This window comes from Erythrolamprus reginae, chromosome 3, assembly GCF_031021105.1.
Source record: "Erythrolamprus reginae isolate rEryReg1 chromosome 3, rEryReg1.hap1, whole genome shotgun sequence".
Lineage (NCBI taxonomy): Eukaryota > Metazoa > Chordata > Lepidosauria > Squamata > Dipsadidae > Erythrolamprus > Erythrolamprus reginae.
The window spans coordinates 213,489,243-213,514,686 of record NC_091952.1 but is presented as its reverse complement, the minus strand read 5'-3'; the positions used below and the strand labels follow the sequence as shown (position 1 = coordinate 213,514,686).

Genomic DNA, 25,444 nt, shown 5'->3' with positions numbered 1-25,444 from the left:
TCTATTTCCTCCTGGACAATAATGTATAGATTTTGAGAAAAGGTTAGCTTTTGTCAGCCAAGCCATACCCTTCTAGGATTCGAACCTGGGCTGTTATGCCTTGCCAGGCAATGATTTTTCCTATAAACCATAGGCTCTACTCCCTTTTATCCGCTGAGCCAGGGAAAGATTACATGTTTTTCTGTTGAGTCACCGAACATACCCAAATATGGGAGGGAGCTCACTGTTCCCTTTTGCCTTTTCAGCCCCACTGCAGGAGCCATCCAGACACCAAACCATATTTTCCAAACTTGAAAAGAAGAGGAAAAATCACTGCCTAGGAAGGCATAACAGTGCAGGTTCGAATCCTGGAAGGGTATGGCTTGGCTGACAATAGCTAATAAGCTTGAAACACAGTAGATCTATACCAGTCTCCCTTTATTTCTTTATCAGTTCTTTGCAAGTTTGGAAAAAATGGTTTGGTGTCTGGATGGCACCTGGAGTGGGGCTGAAAAAGGCGAAAGGGAGCAGTGATCTCCCTCCCATATTTGGGTTACTCAACAGAAACACACACACACACACACACACACACACACACTGTATATATATTACATAATTGGGGTGTCCTGTAAAGATGATGTATTTTTCTGAATACTAATTCTTTGTAGTTACCACATAAGTATCTTATTTAATCTATTTTATCTAATAACTAGTTCCTATATTTTATTTTTGTTTTATTTTTTGGTATGGTTCAAATTAATAAATACTGTAATTAATAAACTGTTTTATAATTATGTTACATGAAGTTACTCTACTTTATTTTGAAGCTCAAAGAACATCGAATCTGAATTTCCTCATTTATGAATAATACAGGGAGACATTGTAATCTCTTAATTTTTGAAAAGCTAACCCCTATGCAATTTTTCTGTATTATTTACTCAAAACATAAAGTCAGCTATAGAAAATAGTTAGGGAAAAATATCTGCTTTGTAGGCATTTTATGTTTTTAATATTATGCAAACATCATTGGGACAATCATAAGCTGGATACTTGAGAATCTTCATAGACATTATGCAGACATGTCTTCCATTCCCAGATATTATTCTAACAGTTCTCCTACTTCACCCTTTACCTTTGCCCAAATCAGTGAATTACCTATAAGGACCAGGCATGGAGCTCATAGCACCATTGTTAGAAATCTTAATTGTTCCTAAGAGCAAGAAGTTTCAGTTTTTCTCCTAGGCAATTAAATTTCAGATATGACAAATAAGGTTGTTAAATTTTAACATTAGCTATGATTTACAGAAATATCTAGTGTTTTCCTTATACTATTAATTGCTTCAGACTTACGTGTTTTATTTTATTGTTGTTTTATGTTCTTGCTTTATATCATGTTTTTTATGTCTTCTAAATATTGATCATGGATTGTAAATAAATGAATATTTTGACCTGTAGCTTGAGAGAAATTAAATAATTCTATTTCTTTTCCTTAAATGTCAAAGTAATATATAAGCTTTACAAAAAGTACTCTATTCCAATTACTGTAAATTGCTTATAATCCTCAATTTATATGCCACGATGATCATAAAGTAAATTATCACATGATTGACCTGATTTCACATCATTTTTCCCATGACAGTTGTTAAAATGAAACACCATAGTTGTTAAGAGAATCCGTTTTGCCAAAAATCATAGATGGGTGGATGGATGGATGGGAGGGAGGGAGGGAGCAAGCGAGTGAGCAACTATTCATTCATTCACTCACTCACTCACTCATCCATCTATCCATCCATCCATTCATTTCTGGCTCTCTCAGCCAGCTTCCCACCTAAGCAAAATCAATGAAGAAACCAGAAGGATGTTGGGTATTGATCTTGCTCCCATTGCTTTTTTACTTGTTTCTGCTCCATCTTTTTCTCTGTTTATGTAAGGAAATCTTTCTGAAATAGCCCAAATGGGTCACGAGTTGTTAAGTTTACTCACTCCTGTGAGCCGCCCCGAGTCTTCGGAGAAGGGCGGCATACAATTCTTAATAATAATAATAATGATAATGATAATAATAATGATAATGAAAACCATGACTAAATGAACAGAAAGATTAGTGGCCCAACTTTGGGACACTGTGTGAAATGGATTATTCTAATGTTTCTCAACACTTTTCTTCATTATCCAAACTGCTTATCAGAAATTCATTTTTACCCAATGTAGGTAGAACATTGCTAGAACAACAGATAGATATAAGAATAACTCTTTGGTAGCTGTTATGCCGGTTGTAGTCCTACTTAATGTGGAGAAACTGGCTATAATAATCTGCTCTTATTAATATGCATTTTACCTAGGCCCACCTTATAGTTTATTTCAAAACTGCTAATGTCTAGAATGTGACAGCTTGCTTACTGGTTGGCTTCTTAACATCATTCCTTCACACACACACACACACACACACACACACACAAACACTGATCTGCAAAGCTGAAAATGGTGGGTAACACTGTCCTACTAGCACTGATGATGTTACCTAGTTTGGATAATGAAATGTCTGCAAGAAAACAATCTCAGAAAGCACCAAGGACCCCTCAGATGGGAGAAATTTGTAAAAATTGAGAGAAATGATGTGGCATTGTAGGGCACAATTGACATCTCTGTATCAGTTTTCATTGGGAAATAAGTTGATAGAAATCTAAGAACATATACAAATTGTAGATTATAATACTATTTTAGACTATAACAAATATTAACAAATGATTACTACCTGCTTATATATCCAAAGCTAAGAACTAAAATATTAAATTGCTGAGTTCCTAGGAAAAATATTAAATTAGCAAAATAAATAAATAGCCATTGTAATATGGCTAATAAGGTGAAAATGGCAAATGATTAAAATTAAAGGCCAGCTACTTAATTTATAATGAATCAAGTGGTGGAAACCACTTAAATAATTAAAAATAGAGCAAGCACTCATGGAAAATAAGATTATTTTAGAGAAGTATTATGTAGACTGTACAGATATTATGTATTTATAAAAATATGAAACATAGATCATAAACTTGGTTCTAAAAGTTTAAATCCTATAGATCAATAATTAATAATCATAATATTCTGTTGCTTTGCATGTAAACTGAAAGCTTCTGGACTAGAGACACATTTCTTGTGTGTTTCATCACACTTGCACAAATAAAGCATTCGTAATTATAGTAATGGTAAAGATTTCTTGTGGTTCATGGAAATAAATAGTACATCTTTTGTAGGCCTTATAATCTTTTATTTATTGGTAAAAAGTCTTCTTCAATCTATATAATGGTTTCAGAAGAGTATTAAGAAATGATGACTCATCTACAAATAATTAGCCATGAACATTAAATGCAGTTTTCAGGTTTAGACATGGTTTTGAATTCTAGTTGCTGGGGATAAATGATAGATGAAGGATCTGGAGCCTTTTTACTCTATGACTGCAGCACCAGGAAGAACTAGGGTAGATACTATGCCCGTTGAAATTTTATCATAATCTTTAGATTATGTTAAATGTTATGGGAATGTTAGATGGGAGAAACCTAGTTTAGCCACTGGACTAACCCTAACAACAATAACAAAGTTCAAAGTTCAATAGCACTTTGAAAACAAACTTTTCCTCAAGAGCAAAATTATACTTTGTCAGATACAGAAGATAGTCAGCTCAGTAGAGGCAATGTAGACTATGTCTGTCTGTATTTGTGTGCAGGGAGGGAGGGAGGGAGAGAAAGAAAGAAAGAAAGAAAGAAAGAGAATATGTGTACAGTAATACCTCGTATTACGAACTTAATTGGTTCCGGGAGGAGGTTCGTAAGGTGAAAAGTTTGTAAGATGAAATAATGTTTCCCATAGGAATCAATGGAAAAGCCAATAATGCGTGCAAGCCCATTAGGAGAATCCAAAACATTAAGGCTTTAAAAAAAAAAGCGGGGGGGGGGGGGCAGACTAAGCTGAAGCGAACGGAGTGGGAGGAGGGACAGCAAGAGGTGGCAAGAGGTGGCAAGAGGTGACAGTCCCAACGAAGCAAGGCGAAAAGAGCCTCTCTTGAGCTCCATGGGTCTTTCCCTCCTGTTTTTGCCCACCCCGTTCTGCTCATTTTCCCCACACCTTTCTCCTCTTGAGCTCCATGGGTCCCTCCCGGTTTTGCCCACCCCGTTCTGCTCATTTTCCCCACACCTTTTTCCTCTCTTGAGCTCCATGAGTCCCTCCCATTTTTGCCCACCCCGTTCTGCTCATTTTCTCCACACCTTTTTCCTCTCTTGAGCTCCATGAGTCCCTCCCATTTTTGCCCACCCCGTTCTGCTCATTTTCCCCACACCTTTCTCCTCTTGAGCTCCATGGGTCCCTCCCGGTTTTGCCCACCCCGTTCTGCTCATTTTCTCCACACCTTTTTCCTCTCTTGAGCTCCATGAGTCCCTCCCATTTTTGCCCACCCCGTTCTGCTCATTTTCTCCACACCTTTTTCCTCTCTTGAGCTCCATGAGTCCCTCCCATTTTTGCCCACCCCGTTCTGCTCATTTTCCCCATACCTTTCTCCTCTCTTGAGCTCCATGAGTCTTTCCCTCCCGTTTTTGCCCACCCCATTCTGCTCATTTCTCCCACACCTTTGTCCTCTCTTGAGCTCCATGAGTCTTTTCCCCATGCAGTTTGGAAGGGGGGAGTTTGTCGCTCAGATTCAAAGCAGCACTGGCAAAAATGAAGGGAATCGAGAAGCCTCAGGGAAATTGCGGCGGCTGCTCGACTTCGTAAGGTGAAAATAATTCAGAATAAGAGGCAAAAAAATCTTAAACACTGGGTTTGTATCATGAAAGGTTCGTATGAAGAGGGGTTCGTAAGACGAGGTATCACTGTATATGTGTATATGTCTACTGGACGTTTTCCCATAATCTATAAATAGAACCATTTCATCCCTTAACACTTTCATTTTTCATTTTCTTTTACTAATTTCTTCAAATATCTTTTTAAAATATTCTATTTTAGTTAGTGTAGCATCTCTTAAAGCTTTCTATATCAAGATTTTTCTTTCTACCTAATACTGCCTTTTCTCTCTCTTGTTTTCCCTTTATTCTTGCATAGGCCTAACCAAAGATGGCAATAATGAAAATATTGATTCACTTGAGGAAGTTCTTAATATTTTAGCAGAGGAAAGTTCTGATTGGTTTTATGGCTTCCTCTCATTTCTCTATGATGTAATGACTCCTTTTGAAATAGTAGAAGAAGAAGAGAATGATGCAACAGATGATGTTGATGGTACGTCACAGAATGAAGGGGTTCAAGGAAAAAAGACATGTGTTATTGTGGATTTGCAAAATCAATGACTTCAGTTCATGGAACAATTCATTGATGAATGGAAATGTCCATAAAATTAACTAAGTGCGAAAAGGTGCTGGAGTAAAACAGGGTAAATCCCTCTTATGGACAGATCAGTTGTATTAAGACTTGCTGTATAAGCTCTTTTAGAAATACACAGTCAAAAGACAAAGTGAAATAACATTTGTCAGTATTAACCCAACATATCCTAACTAATGTGTCTGGTTTATGTCTGCCTTTGCACTAAAATGCACAAGCTCTACAATAATAGTCTACATTACTAATCTGTAAATGGTTCTTTTTTCTAACAAATGTTAATTGACTGTAAATATTTAGGCATGTCTGGCAAATTATGTATATATTGATACTGAAGATTTTAAGATTCTGCCTACCATAACATTAAGTTAGAGAACTGTTGCTGAATTTAGTATCAATAATTATTTCCTAATTTTTTTTGATTTTGCAGAACACATATTGAGAATAGTTGTTAACATTTGTTATTTAGCTAATAAACTATTATTTAAAACCAAGCATGCAACTTCTATAGATTTTTAAAATGGGTTTCAATCACTTTGCTTCTTCATATATTACTATTCTTTCAAAGGCTTTTTGTTTGTTTAAAAAAGTGGATATTTTATGAGAATAAGCAACTGTAAATAAATAAATATACCCCCACCCCACCCATGTATATATGTGTATTTTGTAATTCTGAACTTTGAGAAGGAAAGATTGCAATCTCCTGCACTACATGCACATCGCTGAATAAATGCTGAACTTTGCAGATCAAGTATTAGTCTTGTAAATAGGAGCAGCTTTAATTATTTGTACTAACATTGGCATAAGGTTTTAAATAAAATTTACAGTTTACAAGAGAGCTATAACTTGTATTGGTTGCCTTACTTGATAATACTGAGCATGTAATTGTGAAAAGCTTCTTTTAGCTTCTGCTTGTTTTGCTGACATGCTAATATGTAAATAATTTGCATAAAATCTTTATTTTTTTATCTGTTCAAATCAAACATAATTAGCTGAACCCTGGATTTCTGTGACCACCTTCAACTGTATCTGATACAATGAGTTCCCAATCACATTATAAAATACTTTTTTGAGTTATATGATAAACATTCCAAACTTGTAGTATGTTTTCTATCATTAGCTACTATAGAACACCCTAATTGTACAATAGAGCTTGGAAATCAACAAATAATGAATAGTGAATGAATTGTAACATTATTTGTAGTCCAGAATTTACTTTGCTAACTCTTTTTATATACATAAATATTTATATCATTAATACTGCACATTAAATTGTTTTTTAGGGTATTGTAGCTGCACCCAAAGATTCCCAGACTAATTAGGAGGGGAAGGTCAGAATAAACTTGCTGGATTCATATTCTCATGTTACGTTCTTCCCTTCACATTTATAGAGCAGAGCTTGAAATACAGTAGTCAGCCTGGATTATTTATGAAAGCTCATGAAATAGAACTCTATTTAAAAGGGTTTTAAATGCATATGAAACTTAACAAAAATAGAGCAAGCTCTTTCCCAAATATGTGAGAAATTGATGGAGTTTGATTGAAGGTTACAGATATGAGAGATTCTTCCCACTCAGATGGCTATTATAGGTAAGTCTAAATATGCAAATAGAAGCAAATTCCTATTTGTAAATAGTCTTTATTCACAACCTACTAACAGATATGTCAGGTAGTTTTGGTCCTAAATAATTTATTAAACTAACATACCATATCTATCTATAAAATTATTTTAAAATTTGCTTTATTCTTTGTTGGGGATATTAAATATAAGTATGATTTCAGTTTATATCAATTTTATTAAATTGTGGAAGAATGTTAAAAATTACTTTGCTTCAAATGCCTACTATTTAAGAATAACTCGGCATCATAAGATTTTGCTAAGTGGTATATATCTGTTGTTTCATGAAATTGATTTATTATTGTTTCTGAATTGCACTGAAACAATGGCACTTGGGCTGCGGGCACTGAATATTAAGAATCCAGTTAGGTTTGAGATAGAATGGAACAGAGAACTTAATGAACTTAACTGAGCTTTTCAGAACTTCATAATAGTGTGGGTATAACCTCCAATCCTCTGTTTATAATAGTATTTTCCATGCTGAAAGATTTCTTTGGCTTTAGATGGGTGTACTCCATCTAACGGTTCTAAAGGTATGTCCCAAAAAGTAAGTGCTGTAGGGTCATGAAAAAGCTTTAAATCACATCTGCATCATAATATTTTCTTATTTTACATTTTAAATATAGGAAATTGTTGGCAATGTTTAAACTCAGGATTTTCAAGGATCTTCTAAGCTTGGACTAAAATATTATGAAACTCTTTGATAATAAGCAAAATGCTGTGGGACAGGAGGAACCTGTTTAATTTCAACTGTTCAGCTACAATCAGCAGTATTGACAAAGGCTGAGAGGAATAGTATTTCAGCATGAATGGGGGATATTTGATTGTCTTCAACTTGTGCCCCCTTGTCTTTTCAAACATCTCTAAAGCACCACCTTACCTCTTAGATCTGGTAGGCCCATGTCCTCGTGGCCTCCCAATAAACTTTGTAGACCTGGCTTTTCTTATAAGTAAGAACATAAGAAGAGCCATGCTGAATCAGGCCAAAGCCCATCGAGTCCAACATTCTGTGTCACACAGTGGCCCACCAATTGTACATGGGGATCTTGAGTAGAAAGAGAAGGCAAAATCCTCCCTTTCCCTTGACCCCCAACAAATGGTACCCAAGAGAATCCTGCCTGCCTCAACCAACATAGAGGCGGCACATGGACATCCATTTCAATAACCACCGATACACTTGGCATCCATGAATCCTGCCTTGAAGCTATCAAGGCTGACAGCTGTCACAACCTCTTCTGGAAGTGAATTCCATAAACTAACAACCCTCTGGGTGAAGGAATATTTCCCTTTATTTGTCCTCGCTTTCTTACCTATGAGCTTTAGGGAGTGCCCCCTCGTTTTAGTATTGTGTGATAGAGAAAATAATTTTTTCTCTATCCACCTTTTCTATCCCATGCATGATTTTATACAGTTCGATCAAGTCACCCCTTAAACGCCGTCTTTCAAAGCTGAAGAGACCAAGGCGTTGCAACCTGGTTTCATAAGGGAGGTGCTCCATTTCCTTGATCATACTTGTTTCCCTTTTTTTGCACCTTTTTCAGTTCCATTATATCCTTCTTGAGGTGAGGTGACCAGAGCTGGAGTACACAGTACTCCAAGTGTGGTGTCGCCATCGATTTGTACAGAGGCAATACAACACTTACTGACTTATTTTCAATTCCCTTCCTAATCATGCCAAGCATGGAATTTGCTTTTTTTTACTGCTGCTGCGCACTGGGTTAACATCTTCATTGAGAGAAAGAGAGACAGAGAGAAAAGGAGAGGAAGGAAGACAGATAGAAAGAGAAAACTCGGCAAGGAGTTGGGGACTTGCTCCACTTCGCCTCCTCCTCATCCCCCAGGGCAGCATTAAGAAAACCGCAAGGTTTTTTAATAGTCCGGCCCTCCAACAGTCTGAGGGACAGTGAACTGGCCCCTGTGTAAAAAGTTTGGGGACCCCTGATTTACACCCTCAAAGAATTCTAGCAAGTTAGTAAGACGTGATTTGCCTTTGCAGAAACCATGCTGATTTTCTTTCAGTAATGCCTGTTTTTCTATGTGCCCAGTAATTTTATCTTTAATAATGGTTTCCATCACTTTGCCTGGAACTGAGGTTAAACTGACTGGTCTATAATTTCCTGAATCACCTCTGGATCCTTTCTTGAAGGGTTATATTTGCCTCCCTCCAATCATCAGGTACAGTGTCTGATCTTAGAGAAAGATATTATATTTTAGCTAGAAGTTCAGCAATTTCACACTTGAATTCCTTGAGAACTCTAGGGTGGATGCCATATGGACCCAGCAATTTGTTGACATTTAATTTAGAAAGGCATGCAAGAACGTCTTCCTTGTTTATCTCTATCTGGTTTAATTCTTCTAATTCCCTCCCTGAGAAAACTAATTCAGTGGCAGGCAAATGTTCTCTATCCTCCTCAGTGAAAACTGAGGCAAAGAAGTCATTTAGCCTCTCAACAATCTCCTTGTCTTCTCTGATTATCCCTTTCTGACCATTGTCATCAAGTGGCCCAACTGTTTTTCTGGTTGGTTTCCTGCTTCCAATGTACTTTTAAAAGGTTTTGTTATTATTTTTAATATTCTTTGCTATATATTCCTCAAAATCTGTCTTGGCTTTCCTGACTATCGCCTTGCATTTGGTCTGCCAGAGTTTGTGATCCTTCCTGTTCTCTTCGGTAAGAAGCACCTTCCATTTCTTAAATGAGTTTTTCTTCTTTCCAATAACCTCCTTTACCTCATTCATAAACCACACTGGTATCCTCTTGGACTTTCCAGTCCTCTTTCTTCTTTTAGGAATGCATATGAGTTGTGCCTGTTGTAACGTATTTTTAAACAGTTTCCAAGCGTTTTGGGGGGATTTGACTTTTTTTACTGTTCCTTTTAATTTTTTTCTTTACTATTTTTCTCATTTTGGCGAAATTCCCTCTGTGAAAATTTAAGGTCTCTATGTTTGTTTTCACTGACAATTTGCTATCCATGGTTAAGTTGAAGGTTATTGTGTTGTGAACGCTGGTTACTATGGGTTTGGTTACAAAGACATCATGAACCAAATCCTGTGCATTAGTTAGAACCAAGTCCAGGATCCCCTTTCCCCTGCTTGGTTCCATGACCATCTGCTCAAGAGAATAATCAGCTAACATGTTGAGGAACCTTTTGTTTCTTTCATGTATAGAAAAAGAATTTACCCAATCTATTTGAGGATAGTTGAAGTCCCCCATTATGACTACCCTATTTCTTTTTGAGGTCTCCTTAAATTCATTTTCCAAATAGCAATCTGCCTTTGGAGTTTGATTGGGAGGGCAATAGCAGATTCGTAACGTCAGATTAGTTTCTTGTCCTACGATTTTTATCCACAATGTTTCTGTGGGTGAGTTTGAATTTTCTTGAATTTCGAGTTCATGAGAGTCTAACTCCTCATCTCATGAGATTCTAACGCCTCATCTATCCCAAGTATTGGGATAGTGTATGGCTGGAGCCCTGTCTGTTAGTTATGAGGGATGTGCTATTTGGGGACATCAATAGTTCTTATGCAGATTTTATGGTTGGGGTTTTGTTGTTGTTGTGATTTTAGTATGTCGTTTGTAAGCCATCCAAGATGTTTATACATAAGATGTATAATTATAGAAAATATTTAAATAAACATAAACAAAAATAAGTAGTTTTGCATAATGGACTAAGTATGATGCAACTATTGTGCAGCATGTTTAACACTTCTAAAGAAAAGAACAATTTCATTGCTGTACTTATCTCTATGATATATACGAGGGTCGCCCAAAAAGAAATGCACCACAATTTTCTTCAACAATTATTTATTGAACATAATGAAACTTACACACAAGAAAGAATGATGTTTCTTCTACACTCCCTATTTTTCCACGTAATCTCCATCCCGTTCTATGGCCTGCCTCCAGCGAGACAGAAGGGCGTGTATGCCCTATCGGTACCACTCCTTATTCTGGTCAGAAAGCCTTGGAGCTCTGCCAAACTGTCTTCTAATGGCCTCACCCTTTGTGCCCAGCAAGTAACCGTATTTCTGTCGACTGCAGATTCTCCATAAACTGTACACAAACGTTTGTGAATGTTCCCAACAGTTTCTTTCTACGCAGTGAGAAATTCAATGACGTACAATAACATATATCACTTACAGACGCTATTTTGAAACACTGTTACAGCTATGCTATCTGTCTGAATAAACCTAAAATTTACACACACACTCCTGACAATTCAAATAATGTATATCTTAAGTTTGGCATGTATACCATTATTATAGGTTGTGAAAAAAAATGTGGTGCATTACTTTCTCCAATGCACTTGCAAGGAGAGTCCAGGATGGGTAATTCTTCAGTCTGATTGGTAGGGACTGAGTTTAATTTAAATATTAGGCAGGTGCCGCCCCCTTAGCCCTCCAGTCTTAAAAACTCAGTCGCAGTAAAGGGACTTTGAGTTTTTGCTCTACCAATAGTATTGGTTTGAGAGGTTTAGGCTTTAAATGTTATTTGATGTTTTTTGATGTATTGATTATTATTAAATCTGTCTTTTTCTTTCCCCTTTTTCTCTTAGGTGCAGCTGGGGGTTTCTCCTCAGGCAGCTCTGGTTTCAGACCTCCAGTGGGTCTAATCCAGTTGACTGCAGCTCCTCCTTGTCTGTGAACCCACACAAGGGCCTGGCTTGTGGGTTCAGGAGTGAGCGCCCGGGGAAACTACCTCCGAGGTAGACTCCGGAGGAGAGGAGCCGGTTGACGCCGCGGGGGGGGGTCCGCCCTCCCCCGTGGCGAATAAACCAAGGGGAGGGGGCGCAGAACAGGCCTCGGAGGACATCCGCACACACCCCCGCCCCCCCGATCGCCCCGCTCACAACGCTTATGAAATCGGGCTGATTTCGCTGCCCGTGGCACAGCAGGGAGCCTTCTGGCCGTTTGCCTGTCAGTTCCGACGGCCATGTTTGTTGGAGGCCGATGTCGGAGGTTTCGCGCCCAAAGTGTTTGCGGTTGCCAGGGCAACCGGCTGGCGGCCATTTTCTTCAAGGAAAGTTGAAAGCGAGGCGGGGCTTAGCCGGCCTGTTTGGGCGCGCTAATGTTACAACTGGAATCTGCCCTAGCTACACGCAGGCGCAGTGGAGCAGTTGCCTGTCATTCTGCCATTTTCTGGTCAGAGCAGTTGAGGAGTTTTGGCCTTGATTTCTTTCTGTCTCAGGCAATCTCCTTGTTTTCGTGGCAATATGGCAGATCAGGCGGGCCAGTTGGTGGAGGAGCCCTCTGCAGGGCCTAGCACTCCAAAGGAAAAGCCCCAGAAGGCCAAGGTATCTCAGGGGGCCTCGCTGAGGGAAGCAGAAAAGCGCATCCGGGCCCTGGAGAAGCAATTGGAGGCTTCTCAGAAGGTAATGGGCCCTGTTCCTTCTGCCAGTCAACCCGGTCCTTTGATGGCCTCCCCCACGTTCCTGCCAGGGGTTGTAGGCTCAGCCACGGAGAGAGATTGGTCTCCAGAGAGAGTGAGGCTGCCAGCACCCAGGGCTGAGAGACAATGTGCTGCAGGACTGTCTGCATATCCAGCCTTTCCAGCACCCCAGTCTGGCCAGGCAGCCACTTTTACACCTACAGCTGCAGGCCTGCGCAGCTCCAATGATGCCTGGCAGAGCATGCCTCAGTCCTTGCAAGACCTCATTGCCACAGCTTATACCCAGGGTGTGGCGGTGGGGACTCAACAACATCAGCAGTCTCCAGTGGGACTCCCTCCAATGAGGTCTAGAGACCCCTGGACTGCCCCTGTCACCCTCTCCATGGAAGGCTCAATGGATGAGGAGCGGTCATCTAGAGACGATTTCTGTGGGGCTGAGGATAAACTTTCTGGTGATGAGCAGCCCCCTGAACCACCCAGTTTTCCTGGACTCTTTAAGTCATCCCTTTTCAGGGTTCTTTTGAATAAAGCCAAGATGACCATCGAGCAAGCAGGTGAGGGGGACCAGGCAGCGGCTTCTGAGACGGCCCAACCGGCAGGGGGCCTATTTGTCTTCCCCAAGCAGGAGACGGTCCACATTCCGTCTTCCCACCTGTTCAGAGAAACTATCCAGCGCCCGTGGGAGAACCCAGCCGCCGCACAGGGGCCATCTAACCTGGATCGCAGATTCTATACATTTGACCAGGCGATGGAGGACCTGCTGGAGTTTCCAGTGGTGGATAAACCGGTGACGAGCCTGGTGTCCAATGCCCTGGTTCCCTCAGAATCTCAGGAGGGTCTCAGAGCAGAGGACAAGAGAGCGGAAAATGTGGTGCGCAGGACTCACCAGATGGCGGCCTGGGCTCTGCGAGCCGCTTCGGCGGCATCGTTCTTCAATAGGGCCACGATGCTCTGGATCCAAGAACTGCAATCCAGGGTTAATCCGGAAGATACTAGACTCCGCCAGGACCTCAACAAACTCCTGGCGGCCACGGAGTTTTCGGCGGACGCTACGGTCAACGCCGCCAAATTTGCTTCCCGTGCAATGGCCTCCTCTGTGGCCTCCCGTCGGCTCATTTGGCTCCGGAGCTGGCAGGCGGACGTTAAGTCCAAATGGAGCCTGGCATCTGCCCCATTCAAAGGCAAGAAACTGTTTGGGGAAGTCCTGGACGACGTCCTCGTGGAGGATAAAGACAAGAAAAAGGTCATGCCTAGGGCAAACAGGAAGCAGGATAGGAGATTCACTCCCTATCAGAGAAGGCAGTCCTTTCGGTCTGAGCCCTCCTCGATGGGCACCCAGGCGTCGAGGCCGTATTTTCAGAGCTCATTTGGCCAGGGGTCCTTTCGGGCGGATAGGTCTTTCCAAGCGGACAGGAATAGATCTTATCAAGGCCGCCGCCCCTTTAGAGGAGGAAGCAGAGGCTTCAAGAAGTCGAAGTGACTCCGAGCTCAGAGGCTGTCTGGGCGGAAGACTGATGTCCTTCCATGCAGCATGGGCGGCGACGTCCTCAGACCCTTGGGCGGTATCTACAGTTGGCCAGGGCCTGAGAATAGAATTCTTCTGCCCTCCACCTCACAGGTTTCTCCCGTGTCGAGTTCCATCAGATGGGGAGAGAAGAAGACTCCTATTCAAAGAAGTCGAGCACTTACTGGACATTGGAGCTATAGAGGAGGTTCCCTTGACACAGCAAGGCAGGGGCTTCTACTCGGCGATCTTTCTCATTCCCAAGTCGTCGGGGGGAGTGCGGCTGATTCTGAACCTGAGGCGCTTGAACCTCTATGTAAAATACAGGAGGTTCAAGATGCACTCTCTCAGATCAATACTGGCAGCCATCCGCCACAGAGACCTCATGTCCTCCATAGACCTGAAGGAGGCATATCTCCATGTCCCAATATTTCCTCCTCACAGACAATTTCTCAGATTCTGCATTGCCGGAGCACATTTCCAGTACAGGGCGATGCCCTTTGGCCTATCATCAGCCCCGAGAGCATTTACAAAGTTGCTGGATGTCCTTACGGCGCACCTCAGATGTCAGTCGGTACGCCTCATGGCGTATTTGGACGACATCGTGATTTTGTCCAGAACACCGGATCGGGCACTAAAGGACCTACACTTAACCATACAGACCCTGGAAGACCATGGTTTTTCCATAAACTGGGACAAAAGCCACCTGACGCCCACGACTCGCCTGGCCCATTTGGGGACGACGATAGATTCCGAACTGGGCGAGGTCTTTCTGTCACGGGACAGGCAATCTACAATCAGGAGGTTGGTGAGAGAGCTGCGCCTCCAGCAGTACCCAAGTCTGCTATTCCTGTCCCAGCTCCTAGGGACGCTAGTGTCATGCATTGGCATAGTGTCATGCATTGACGCTAGTGTCATGCATTGGCAAGGTTCCACCTTCGACCATTACAGTGGTTCCTTCTCCCCTTTCAGAAGCAGAAATCGAGCCATTCTCGCAGGAAGGTTTTCCTCAATGCCAGGGTTCGCAGATCTCTCCGGTGGTGGGTGTCTCCAGCCTTGAGCAGCGGTTCCTCCTTTCTGGACAAGGAATTCCTCACGGTGACGACCGATGCGAGTCTGCGGGGGTGGGGAGCACATCTTTCCTCACAAATAGCCCAGGGCCTGTGGTCGCAGCAGGACCTTTACAACGTCAACATAAACTTCTTGGAGCTGAAGGCAGTGTCACTGGCCCTCCACAGCTTTGCTCACCTGGTGAAGGATCAGCACGTATTAATTATGACCGACAACGTAGCCACGCGTTCCCACATCAACCGACAGGGGGGAACTCGGTCAGGGAGGCTGATGGCAGAGTCGGAGTCTCTTTTCAGGTGGGCAGAGACCAATCTGGCATCGCTTTCAGCGGAACACATCTCTGGGGTGGAGAACGTTTGTGCAGACTGGCTCAGCAGGGAGACACTAGATCCAGGGGAATGGCAACTGGAACCCGGGATCTTCCTAGAGATCACCAGGAGGTTTGGGGTGCCAGTTCTGGACTTGTTTGCAACGTGTCTCAACTCCCAGCTTCCCCGCTTCTTCTCCCGATTTCCATCCCAGGGAGCGGAAGGAGTGGATGCTCTGCGCCTCAGATGGCCTCCGGGTCTTTTATATGCGTTTCCACCGGTTTCCATCATTCCCAGAGTAATTCGGAAAATATTGCAGGAGCAGGCAGAGGTGCTGTTGTTGGCCCCCTTTTGGCCCCGTCGGATCTGGTTCGCAGACCTGATGCAACTCTCAATTGCTCCGTCATGGCGGATTCCGGACCACCGAATCTCCCTCTTCCAGGGGACCATGTCACACCCGGAGCCTCAGTGGTGGCAGCTAACCGTGTGGCGCTTGAGCGGGAACGTCTGAGGAGTCACGCTCTGCCAGACACGGTTATCGATACTATACAGGCTGCCCGTAGGCCTTCTACCAGGAGGATCTACCAGGCCACTTGGGAGGCCTTTTCTAAGTTCTGTGCACTACGACAGGTGGAGCCTCAGGTAGCTTCTCCTCCTATGGTACTGACATACCTGCAGGCAGGTCTGGACAAGGGCCTCGCCCCGAATACTCTTCGTCGGCATGTGGCTGCTTTATCCAGTATCATTACATTGGACAGTCATCGCCCCTTGAGCAAACATCCATGGATACGAGACTTCCTGAGAGGGGCGGCTAATCTTAAACCGCCAGTCATTCATCGCTTCCCGTCATGGGACCTGTCCTTGGTGCTTCACTCCATCACAGCACCTCCATTTGAGCCTCTACGGCAGGTTCCTATACGGCTGTTGACTCTTAAGACTGCCTTCCTGGTAGCCATTACGTCTGCCAGGAGGGTCTCAGAGATTTCGGCTTTGCCTACAAGACCGGACTTATGTCGCTTTCATCCGGACAGAGTGGTCCTTAGGCTGGACCCGGCTTTCTTACCTAAGGTGAATACCACTTTTCACAGGGCACAAGACATCGTGCTACCGGATTTTTGTACACATGGAACTCACCCTTTAGAGTTGAGGTGGCACAAGCTGGACGTGAGGAGAGCCCTTAAAATCTATATTCGCAGGACTCAGTCCTTCAGAGCTTCAGAGGCCTTGTTTGTATCCTTTTCAGCACGTTCTCTGGGGTCCAGAGTTTCCTCCCAGACCATCAGCCGGTGGCTCCGTGACTGTATATCGGAGGCGTACAGAGCTAGAGGTTCGCCGGTGCCACATGGCATCACTGGACACTCGACCCGCAGCGCCGCCACCTCGACGGCATGGAGGACACAGGCGTCTTTAGAGGACATTTGCCGGGCGGCCACTTGGGCTGCTCCCTCAAGCTTTATAAAGCACTATCGTATAGACTCTTATGCTTCATCAGAGGCAGCTTTTGGGAGGAGGGTCCTACAGGAGGTTTGTTCCTTTGCCGAGCCACTGGTCCAGCCTTCTCCCTCCCTCTAAGTTTTTCTTGGGCATATCCCATCCTGGACTCTCCTTGCAAGTGCATTGGAGAAGGACCGTTGAACTTACCTGAACGGTCTTCTCGATGCACTGCAAGGAGAGTCCAGACCCACCCAGTTCTGGACCAGGGGCCATGTTATGGTTTAAGGTTCCTTTCTTTGAAGTTGTTGTGTTTTTTCATATGGTTCAATAAATGTGTTGGACTTTACTGCTCCTTCGTTTTAATGAGACTGGAGGGCTAAGGGGGCGGCACCTGCCTAATATTTAAATTAAACTCAGTCCCTACCAATCAGACTGAAGAATTACCCATCCTGGACTCTCCTTGCAGTGCATCGAGAAGACCGTTCAGGTAAGTTCAACGGTCCTTTTGGGCGATCCTCGTATATGAATCATGCATTACTGTTGACTCACAAATCAGATTTCTGTAAGCTATTACCAATTCATATATTCATGTGTCCAGCATACTTACAGTATTTAACGTAGGTGACATAATATCAGAGCCCAGATTCCATCTATTTAAGATTTATTTATAAATATATTTGATCCTAACCCTATCCTTCAATACAATCCAATGACTGCACAAATTAAATCTCAATATAGTTATAACTAGAGATAATTACCAACAGGAAAAATGAAATTGGAATTCCAAGTCTAGTAACATGAATAAGCTAATGTCTACTGGGGGGAAAAATTGGGATGTTTCCTTATCCTGTTTTATTAGCTGTAAAAAATATCTCCTGGTCAAAAGGAGATATTAGACAAATCTTGGGTACTAAGTTTTTTCTATCTTTACTGAATAATGACAAACATAAATATAGAATATTAATAATTTCATGGTGAAATATTTCTGATGAAAATTTTATTTTTTAATTAATGTACGAAATGTCTTAATATAATATTTGCAACCTATTTCCATTTTTAAAAATTCAGGAGTAAAACCTGGAGAGATAACCAAGAGCAAAGTCAAAGGTATTTTACCAATCAAGCCTTAGCAATGTTTATTGCTTATTGATCTTTGATGCCTGCAGTGCATGAGTTTTTGCCATGTTAATAATTATGCCTACTAACTTTGGATGCTATCATACAAATTTCAAATGTGGTCTATTTTACTAAACAGTTTTGCAAAAGACTCAAGCAGTTTATTATATTTATATTCTGTTCTTGCTTCAATAGCTCAAGATACTTTGCGTTGTGCCTCCAAAATATATAACATTTTCATCACTTTGCCATAATAGAATCTCTCCTGAAAACAGTTCTGTGTTATAAATGTATAGAAGCAAGTTTCTAAGTGCATATCAACTAGCTGGTGGGGAAAAAATGCCTTTATCGAGATAAATCAACTGGAGTTATATGTAGTTATAAACTCAAAAGCAAGTCATATAAATTATCTTCCTAATGATATAAACAAGACTTTGGATATATTTATCCTGGTGCTTGCCAAATATCTAATTACTTTTTGCCTTATCAAATTTATAAAATATTAGCTTATAATTTTACTCTTATAAAGTATTTGGGCAAGTGAAAATATATAAGGGATTTATGAGAAAGTGATCTGCCTTTCCTAGTAAAGGATAATACTGTTGAAAATGGCTTTATATGTACCGGTATATTTAGAATATAATAATAATATGCATATTAGCATGAAGACTTTTTGGGGGGGAAATATATGATAGAACATTTTATAATGTCATTTGACATTAATACATTTATCTTAAATTATTCTTAAAAATTCATCAGCTTTTGGGGTTCAGACAGTGTATTGGAAAAAATTTAAGGATTGATAATATCTTGGCAGATTGGTGAATATTTATTATTTATTTATTTATTGGATTTGTATGCCGCCCCTCTCTGGAGACTCGGAGCGGCTAACAGCAATAATAAAACAGTGTACAATAGTAATCTAATACTAAAAACGATTAAAAACTCATTAATATAAAAACCGGACATACATACATACATACATACCATGCATAGAATTGTAAAGGCCTAGGGGGGAAAGAGGATCTCAATTCCCCCATGCCTGATGGCAGAGGTGGGTTTTAAGTAGCTTACGAAAGGCAAGGAGGGTGGGGGCAATTCTAATCTCTGGGGGGAGTTGGTTCCAGAGGGCCGGGGCCGCCACAGAGAAGGCTCTTCCCCTGGGTCCCGCCAAGCGACATTGTTTAGTTGACGGGACCCAGAGAAGATCCACTCTGTGGGATCTAACTGGTCGCTGGGATTCGTGCAACAGAAGGCGGTCCCTGAGATAATATTGGCCTTGATAGATGCCTAGTGAGAAGAACCATTTGAAAAGGTCTTTGATTTCGTTTGTCTATTTTTTCTTAACACTGATGATTCAACACTATTTTTCCTTCAACTAAAATCACTTGTGGTTTTGGAGTTTTCACAGTAGTTGAAAATTATGCAAAGTGGCTATTTTTAGGAAATAATCATACTGTCAGGCCCAAAGTCATTATGTGAAGTCCAAGGTGGGCCTAACACAGCTTGGGAGTGAGAGAGAGAGATATGCCACCACACATTCCTTTCTCCAGGTAACAAAAACAGGAAGGAATCAGGAAACCTGCATAGGCCCTCATGACTGCACTTGTGGGCGTGGGGATGTGAGATAGGGTTTTGACCCGGATGTAATCTAAGGGACTCAGAGTTGGAATGATTCCAGTGGAATCCAGACATGGCCATTAATAAATCCTACCCAGTGAGAAGCACAGGCATGGAATTGTTTTAATTCTCGGAATGCCGTTTTGATTCGCTAACACATACATGCATCTATGAATTGTTCACCCTTACCTCACTTCCATGGTTGCTAATGAATATTGTGTATTTTGATACTTCAGGCATGGAAGCCAGTATTTGAGTGAATTCAGATTTGATATGCCTTGTAGCACTAACAAATTAATTGTAGAACACATTTTTTATATTTTAAATTTATCAGATTGCAGTCAGGAATTTTTTTGCAGTATTAATTTATTGGGGAATAACATAATCAAGTTTAACCTGAGTAATATAGATGTGCATCTCAGTCTCTTCAATAATCTACCTAAATCTATTAAAAAGTAGTGCATTCTTTTGCTCTTTTATCATCCTAAAACACGGATTTCCAAGAAAGATTTATTAGGTCAGTATTAACTTCAATTAAATAATGCTAATTGAAGTTGACTACAAGAGGATATTTTGATGTTCTACTAACCACATTCAGTGTCTATCATGTGATTAAATTGCTGAAGTTAATGCCAGTGCTGAACTTAACATTGTCTTCAAAAAGATTTGATATCGACATTTCCCAGCTGCTTCGCTGCGGATATATAGAACCTACAACTCACAGCTAGCATAGTCATTGCTATCCTTTCTTTCTTTCTTTCTTTCTTTCTTTCTTTCTTTCTTTCTTTACTTCTTTCCTTCCTTCCTTCCTTCCTTCCTTCCTTCCTTCCTTCCTTCCTTCCTTCCTTCCTTCCTTCCTTCCTTCCTAATATAGCCATCCACCTTGTATCTGTGATGGTCCAGACAAAGTTAAAGTAAACGCCCAGCAATATAATATATAAATAACCAAATATTAATCAAAATTACAGTAATATTAAAATTTGAAACACCAGAATAAAGTTTTTGGTAGCTTAAAATACAGTAAACATTTTAAAAGAAAAATTTAAAATAATAAAAACAGTTGCTAAAACAAATAGCATTAGAGTACCAGCTTAAATAACTGATATCTGAGCAATGACACATGGCCAAATAATTTTAATTTGATATTAAAAAGCATAGTAAAATTCATTTCAAATATTATTCACTGAGAAAGATGTTCCATAGACCAGAGGTTCCCCAAGCACCATTGCTTATTGGTTGAGAACTGGGCCACACAAACAGCAGGGGAGTGCACAAAGCTCCATTTGCACAAGCAGCAGGCACACATGTGAAATCATCACATACACACACACACTGCCGCTGCTGTCAGTCTATAGAGCTGGAAAGGGCCCCCACTGTCATAAACAGCTACTGAAAGGGCCTGCTTTGAGTAAACTGTTATTTCTGCACTATACATCTGATTTCAGTGTACATAAAAGAACATATAACAAAGTGGTAAAAGAATAGAAAGCATAAATGAACTGAGACCCTGTGTGAAAGTAACAGAACACTGGGGTATTAGTCTGATACTACCCAGTTCCATTCAGAAGTCTTCCTGTAATTGTTTTAGTTTTGCAGTTCAATCACTTGTGATTTGCGCACGTCACAGTTGGCTTCAGAAAAATAGAGTCAATGGAATAGTAAATTGCAAGACCTCACGTCTCTCTTAACAGTGTTAGTGCAGATCCCAGTTGTGGTCATTAAACAAGGACCCAACTGTATTATATTGTGTAAATATTCCATAATGATAACCCTAATATTTAAGAAGACAGATGTGACAAATTTAAATGTAAACACTTAAATAGGAAGGACATAAACAAGGACAATGAAGCAACGCCAAGAGACACCTCCATAAAAAGAAACAAAAGGCAGAAAAGGGCATAAATTATATACAATTTCTGCTTCTACTAATATTGTGTGATCAGCTTATTTTGAAGTGGAAACATGAGTTCATGATTCGAACTTGGATTGGATATGCATTTGGCATGCTAATACATAATAGTGTCTTAATTTTTAAAAAACATATTTTCCTTTTTTTAAATAATGAAAAAGTGATCAAAGAATCAGCCAAGAAAACAAAAGAAAAGCAGCAAATAAAGAAAGAAGCCAAAGAAGAAGAAAAGAAGAAGACAAAGAAAAAAATCGAGGACTTTGATATAAAGGATGAGAAAATTGATGATAAATCAAAGAAAGAGTTTCATAAAATTAAGCAAGACAGGAAAACTGGAAAAGAAAAATTAGAGTTAGACAAAGATCATAAAGATAAAGATATGAAAGTATTGGCTGATGACAAAGATAAAGAAGTAAAAAAGTTAGCAAAAAGTCTTTCTAAAGCATCTGAAGAAGATAAAAGAAAAAAACCAAAGTAACAATTCTTAATGTCTGAATAGTGTTTTACTTAAAAATATGAAAGAAACCATTGATATTTCATCCGTAATATACTTTTCTTGAGTTGGTTGAAATAAACAAGAATACATGCCTATTTCCATCTCAGCCTTAGTATATGTGTGAATTTATAAACATGCAATATTCCAGTTGTACATAGCTTATTTACGGTACTCGTATTGTGATCAATTATACAATGGAATTTTATTTTTGCTACTCAGTATGTCACACACAAAAGGCTAATGTAAAAATAAAGAGACAAATGTTTGAACGTAGCATTTAATTTAGAACAATATTTCATACCTATTCTTAGAAGTGTAATGGGAAAATAAACTTGGATTTGGTTCTCAGGTTTCTGTGTTTGTATGTATATGTGCGTGCAATGCACAAGCATCCATCATATAAAGTATGGATTCAATAACCAGATGTTATTTATTTTTTGGCTCCCAGCACTTCTCACTATTAAGCTATATTGGCTAAGATTATTGGAATGCAATTTCTATAATAACTGGTATTCCATAGGTTGCTTTCCCTGTTACAGATTCATCACAATAAATAACCTCATTAAATTACATACTGCATAATATTTTTTCATAATGAATTACTTAGCTGTATCAAAGACAAGTGATTTAAAAATATAAACCATTGCGGTGAATTTAGAATGCATAAACTTGATCAAAATACTGATTTCAACTACCCTTTCACAATAATTTTTCCATGATGTTTGCTGCTTAGAAAACCAATTCAATCTTTTAGGGGAGAAAATTTAATTTTATGGTTGTATTGCAGGTTTTTTTTAAAAAAAAACCCATTGAACAGAGTCATCGTATGCAATAAGTAGTTAGTGACTTTTTAGAATTCCTTTCAACCAGGGAAAGCCTTACAGAACAAAGTTGTACTTCAGAAACATATATGAACAAATAATGATGATATGCAGGCCACATTTCGGAAGAATTTTAAATGGTTTGTTAACATTTTGAACATGAAAATAAAGCCATAATGGTTTTGAAGTTATGCATTAAATTTACAATGCATAAATTACATTTTAGGTGATGATGTGAAAAAAGTAACTACCTATATGCAATTTAGAAATGATTGTGGAATATTTGCTTTTTATTTTGAGAAGGTACTTTTAGTCGTTTATCTAAAAATATTGAGAAATACTGAAAAATATTATAAAGGTTTGTGCTTGAGGAATGGATTTACAGTATATAATGGTATAAATCTAGTTATTTGATACAAATTCTTAAATGAAAATATTAACTTGAAATAGAGGCAGATAAGAGGGAACAAAATCAATAATATGCAACTACAATGATCTTAGTAATATCATGTGATGATCATTATATCATCATGTAATATTTCTGTAATATTACATTTTTTGCAGTTAAATAGGAAATAGAAAAGAATTTCACAATATAGAAACGTCTTTGAAAATCTAAGAACAAATGGTGCACATGAGCCAGTAGTGATGCCATTTGTCTGGGAAGAGAAAATTTATATAACGTTTTCAGAAAACTTTTAGAAATAGCATCATTTCTTCCAAATATGTTATCAAAAGGCATTTTTGCTTAGCCACCAACAAGTATCTGTAGACAGTGTACTCTGTAATAAATGGAATACCCCCGATTGCTTAGATGTATAGAGGTCCATGGAGTCTCACTGTAAATATTTTTAATTCATTTTTGAAGAATTTTTAAGAGTTTTGAATGAATTTTGACTTTTATGACATATTATTCTACATTTATATTGTAATGTAGTACACTGAAAATAATTCATATCCTAAAAGGAAATAAGATAATGAAATCTGTTCCTGTCACCAATGCACATTCAGTTTGTTTATTTGAAAAGATGAAATTCAATAAAAAGATATGAGTAGAAGAATTGTTCAATTCCTTTTCATTCAGTGCTAGAATATTTAGTTACAAATTCGCTATCTGAGAAATACAGGTAGCAATACAGATAGTTCTGGCTTAATGGTGGTACTTAGGAATGGCAGCTCTCTCATTAAGTGACACATGTTACTGTTGACTTACAGTGAAAGTTGCGGCAGTTCCCATTAACGTTATGCAAATCCTGCAGAGTGGTTAAGCGCAGCTTTATGTGATCTGTGTTTGCAACCTCCTGCCATTGAGGGGGAAGTTGATACTTTCTGTTCTGGTTTCTGGTAGAAATTTAGCAATTACAAATAACTCTTATTAAATGTATCATTTCATGAATAAAAAAATTCCATTTATTTCTCTGCTCTCCTGTAATTCAAACACATTCCATACAGCACTCAGTCCGTTATCTCTCTCTTAGCTGCATTTCTCACATTCCTCCTTCTGCTTCACTTAAGCAAGATTTATTTTCCTAACAGCATAACTTTGAAAAACAGTAGCACTGACTGATAACAATACAAAATACTTTGGCTTACTTTAGTGAGGCAAAAACACATCCATTTTTCCTTTCGGCAACATTGAAACTCCACCCTTCTTCGCCACTGACCCCCTGACGTGCCAAAATACATCACTACAATATTTAACCCATTCCTTTCCTTAATATCTTCTTCCAGACCTCTGCTCTCTACGTTTTTGGGCCCTTCTGAATTTAGGGTTAACCCAGTGAGCGTCTGATTCTCCCTCACTAGATCCTGAACTCATAGCCCCATCCTGTGGCTGGCCTCCCACCTGTTCTACTACCTGTAACCCCGGGCTCCCCACTAATTCATAAACACTATCTGAATCTGAGTCTTCAATATCTTCATCATCTTCCAACTGATCAGGAGTATGTACAACACTTTCTGAGTTTGGTTGTTTTCTTGCATGATGATGACATGTCCCCATGAAAACAACCAAGTTCTGAGCACCAAGGACTTCTTATTTCAACCCCGAGCTACAGATATTCTCCTTCTTGACTCTGCTGGTTTCATCATTGACTTTGCCTATTGGAAGTTGGTGGTAAAAGTTGAAAATGGGATGCTGCAGTATTTGTGAGTTGGTTGCCAACACCAAGTTGTTATCATGTTACCACAGAGATGCTGCAGTGGCAATAATTATGAGGATCGGTTGTTAATCTTCCTGTTCAGCACGGTTGTAGTGTTGAACAATTGTTGAATATGTGGTCATAAATTACTTGCAATAATTTAAGATAAAAGATAGTAAAAATCAGAATGTGTTCTGTACATTGGGAATTTGTTATATATGGGGACATTGAAAATTCAGCTATTTCTCTTTCCTGTCTAATTATAGAAGTACAGTATACAATCATTCCTTGTGCTGTGTATATAGCTCCTTTTTGTCTGTATTTCTTGCTGCGGGGTGTGCAGTATGAATATAACTCATCATCTCTAGTGTTGAAGAAACCTCAGGAATTATTCTGTTAAATGAAACAAAGGATTTTTTTCCATTCACTTCCGGCAGGTTGAGATCTACCATAAAATCCTTTAATCTATTGTATTTTATTTATCAGTGGGATAGAGCTGGAAAATATTGGGAATAACAAATTCAAGGTTGTACTAAATGAAGTTGTACTGTTGGTTGATATTTGATCTCATAAGGTCATGTACACATATAAACATAATTTTAAAGATATTTCCATGAGACAGTGATCTTTTAATGTCTCCCATTGTATTCTAGGCAGCTACCGTATTTTTCGGAGTGTAAGATGC

At 39.8% G+C, this 25,444-nt stretch overlaps 1 protein-coding gene across 1 annotated transcript in view; it reads left to right on the top strand.

The window, feature by feature from the left end:
• Positions 1–25,444, top strand: part of ASPH (aspartate beta-hydroxylase) — a 115,975-nt gene that overhangs the window by 27,159 nt on the left and 63,372 nt on the right. The window lies entirely within an intron of this gene.